Source organism: Meriones unguiculatus (genome assembly GCF_030254825.1).
Source record: "Meriones unguiculatus strain TT.TT164.6M chromosome Y unlocalized genomic scaffold, Bangor_MerUng_6.1 ChrY_unordered_Scaffold_32, whole genome shotgun sequence".
NCBI lineage: Eukaryota > Metazoa > Chordata > Mammalia > Rodentia > Muridae > Meriones > Meriones unguiculatus.
The window spans coordinates 1,574,329-1,579,056 of record NW_026843711.1 but is presented as its reverse complement, the minus strand read 5'-3'; positions in this window follow the sequence as shown (position 1 = coordinate 1,579,056).

The window sequence follows — 4,728 nt, the reverse complement described above, 5'->3', positions numbered from 1 at the left end:
CAATGATATGACATCAAAATGCTATTATAACATCACAATGTTATCATGACATCAAAATGGTATTGGGATATCACCATGGTATTACGATATAACAACGTTATTTTGATAGCACAATGATATAATTTTAGTGAAAATTTAAGGAATATGTACTAAAGAAAATTTGGACCAGGGCTCGAGGGGTGGCTCAGAGGGTAAAAACATTGGTTATTCTTACAGAAGTCTTTCTTCAATTCCCAACAACTACACAGTGGCTCACAACCATCTATAATGAGATCTGGTGCCCTCTTTCAGCATGCAGGCAGAACACTGAATATACAATATACATAAAAAAATAAGTAAATAAATTGTTGGTACAAAGTTCTTTTGGAATGTATGCTATTTACCCTTGTTCATCCAAATGCTGATTTCTGTTTCCCAATCTCTGGTTTCAATTCAGAAATGGCACTGTGATGCTTTTTCTATGCATCACCTGTCTCAAGTTTGTGTAAACATGCCACCATGTTAGGCCCAGCAAGAACCTAATAATTAAGAAGTTATGAAGAGAACCCGGGAGACTAATCTTTGATGCAAAATCACAAGAGATTTATTTTGACTGTTGCACAATGGGGTCACCCCTGCTGGTCAGCAAGAAGTGGCACCTAGAGGCAAAGGCCTTCCTTAGGTTTTTAAAATACAAAGTGTGGGAAATTCCAGGGGTTGCAATCTTGGTAATTCAGGTTTAGAAAAGGTATTTAACTATTGAGAATAATTGGTTGGTTCTGGGCACACTTAGGTCCAGTCAGCCCTGTCATAAATATCTGATCTTCAATTCAGTTTGGAATTTCCTACAATATGAGATATAGCCACAGTTAAAGGTGGGAGATTGATTAACTCATCCCATGTCTGTTCTTAGGAGTGGGGGTCACAGGCTTTGGATCAAAGGTCAGGAGCTATTCAGGAGAAGGATTGGGGACATTTGGCCCACTTTCCAAACAAAGCTCATTTCACAAGCACCAGCCGGTGATTTTTTCTCCATTTAGTAGAGATCTCTACTTTTTCTCTTACTTATCTCTGCCCACAGAGATGGCTAATTTCAGGAACTTTTAAATTCCTTGGCTCTGTGGGGAAGCACTAAGAGGCTTTAATTAACATGGGCTTAAAATTGAAAATATGTTATAAGGCAATTAACAGAAATATAGGTTACAAATTTAGTTTGATTCTTTCAACCATTTGTTCTCTGTATTACAATAAAACAACCAGATATAATGCTGAGCACTGGTGATGATAGGGTGGGACATCCTGGTCCATAGCAGGAGGAAGAGGAAAGAATCAGGGAGTACAGGTGGAGAATCAGGAGTAGAGGTCTTAGAACCATGTGGAGAGACTGAACCTAAGATATGACTAAAAGCACATATAATGAGTGAAATCTGAATGGTAAAAATCTGTGCGGAATTGGAGCTTTAGGATGGAATAACTATTGCCCAGCATTGTGTTCTAGGTTAATTAAATAAATCCCAGTCTCTGTGTCATTATTTGGGTAAATAGCTGGTTTAGGAATAACCATTGCTTAACTAAAAGACATTTCAATAGTAAATATTAATAACTATCAACAAATGGTACCCAGCTAATCTAACTGTACAACAAATGTCCACCAACTAGTCTAAGTATCCACACTCTTTAAATCATACTTTAACATAATTTGGTGGGGGGAATAAGCTTCCAGTAATACAGCCCCAATAACCCAAACTTAAAACCTAAAAACTCTCATGTCAATTTATGTCTCTTTAAGAGAGACTCTTAAACAGGCCCAGGAGCAAAAGACAGCCTCAGGACAGACCTGAGACTTAACATAACAAAACTGGCTGCTGCTACAGTCTAACAGTAGGATACACAAGCATGTCTTCCTTATACTGTGGCTGGCTCTGCTCAGCTAAACTCAGCAGCCATGTCTGGAAAGTAATGAATTGGAGACACACAGACTCTAGACAAAGCTTAGCCTAAAACTTCATCTAAAATAGAAAAAAATGCCATGGCAGAGGTTGTTTTAATCCACTTTGGCTCTGTTTTGGTTGTCATAGTTATGGATCTGATTGCAATTTATTTAATGGTAGTTGTTCTTCTGGAGAACTTCTCCAAGAAAGTGCAAGGAGAAAATGGGGAAAACAACCAAGGAATGGAATACTAAGTTGCAGACAATAGACTCTTCCTAGTAAAAATTAGATTAATAATGGCTAAAATTCAAAGTTCTCTGGCTGCAATATATTTGTCAGCTCTATCTGGTAAGGCTCCACTAATTCACTAAAATAAATTCAACTAAATTCCATAAAACAACCAACTGGGCTTTGCTTGTTTCAGCGTAACAACTGACCCAAAACTTAAAAATTTCTTGTCTCTTTGCTTAATTTTCATTTAAAGGCTTTGAGTTACAATACTATTGATTTCAGAAAAAAATATTTGAACAAGTTGATGAAGGCACATGCCTTTAATCCCAAAACAAAGTAAAAAGAAACAGATTTGTGAGTCTCTGATCAACCTAATTTACATAATAAAAACCAGGATGGCAACTCTTGTTATTTAGCCACTTGCAGAGATATCCTAAGATTTAAAATGACAAAATTTTCCTTAAGGTTACCATGTAAGTTCTTTTTTCTTAATGATAGATGTTATGTCTTTACTGTTGTAAAGATTGAATTCACATCAATTTTAGGTTTATATGAGGAGAGATCATGTCATCATGTCACAGTGATCTAAAAAGGCCAGCCAATCTCAGAAAGTGGGGCTTCCACAAAGAACTGGTGCCTAAGGGCATCTTGGCTTAAGAGATATGTTTTGTTGGTTAATGTAAGGACCTAAAATTAGGCTGGGAGACAAACATGCAAGGTGCACACCTGCCATTAAAAAAAAAAAAAACTTAAATGCTAGCTAGATTAATATGCCGCACTGCTCTGAAAGCTGGCTTATCCTTTCAGCATTAGATATTTTCACAGGGAATAAATATTTGGTCATGCTTAATGCAAGATAGACACAGGAAGCTTAAAACTGGCAAAGGACACACCAGCCTAAAACTCAAAAGTTATACTTCATATGTTTAAAAGGCTAAGTCCATCCCATATCAAAAAGGGCACACACAAAAGATAGCCAAAACAAATGCCAAAACCCAGGTACATGATGACTAACCCTAACCCTAACATTAACTCTAACCCTATGCTACAAGATGACTAACCCTAACCCTAACCTTAACTTTAACCCTATGCTAAGCTGATATCATAATGGTATAATGTCTTCAAAATGTTATTATGACATCCCAGTGTAATTTTGAACTCACAATGGAATTATACCCTCAAAATACTATTATGATATCACTATGGCATTTTGACATCACAATAGAATCATGATATCACAATGCAATGATGGCACCACAATAGAGTTATGACATCCCAATGCTGTTGTGATATCACATTGCTATTACGACACCATAATGCTATTACGACATGATTGTCATAAGACATCATAATGGAATTTAGACATCACAATGCTATCATGACATCATATGGTATAATATCATTATGGAATTAGAACATCAAAATAATAATATAACATAGCAATGCAATTATGACATCATGATGTTATTATGACCGTACAATGGTATGTCATACAAAGGTACTATGATTTTCACAACAGTTTTATGACATCACAATGGTATTATAACATCACAATACTATTATGACATAATGCTATTCCAACATAATTGTGGTATGATATCACAATAGAATTTTGACATCAAAATGAGATTATGACCTAAAAATACTATTAAACCATCACAATGCTCTTTTAACATCACAGTGTTATCATGATATCAAAATGGTATTATGACATCACAATAGTATCATGATATCACAATGGTATTATATCCTAACATTTGTGTCATGATATCAAAATGGCATTATGATATCCCAATGTTATTATAACATCACAAAACTATTGATATCATAATGCTAGTAAGTCTTCACAATGATATGACATCACAATTGTATTGTGACATCACAGTGGCATAATCACTTCACAATGCTATTAAAACAGCATGGTGCTATGAAGAAAACAGTGCTATTATGACATCGCAATGGCATTATGACATCAAAATGGTGTTATGACAACACAATGGTGTCTTGACTTTACAATGTTATTATGACATCACATTCCATTATGACTTCACAGATGTAATATGACATCACAGCTTTATTATGACATATCAGTAGCTTTATGTCATCACAACTGTGTCATATCTCAGTGCGCTTATGACTTAAAAATGCTGTTATGACAATAAAATGGTATTTTGACATGACTATTGTATGTAAAAGCAATAGAATTTTGATATCACAATGGCATTATGACCTCAAAAATGCTATTATGACATCATAGTGGTATTATGATATCATAATGGTATTATGACTTCACAATGATATTATGACATCACAATTGTATTATGACATCAAAATGCTCTTATGACATCAAAATAATATGACATTCCAATATAATTATGGAATCACAATGGTATTATGAGATCACAATGATGTTATGACATCACCATAGTCTGCAATCCTAATGCTATAATGACATCACAGTGGTGAAATGACTGCACAATTGTATTATGACATCACATTGCTATTATGACCTCACAATGCTATGATGACCCCACAATTGTATGACATCACAATTCTGTTATGACATCATAGTGATATTATGACATCA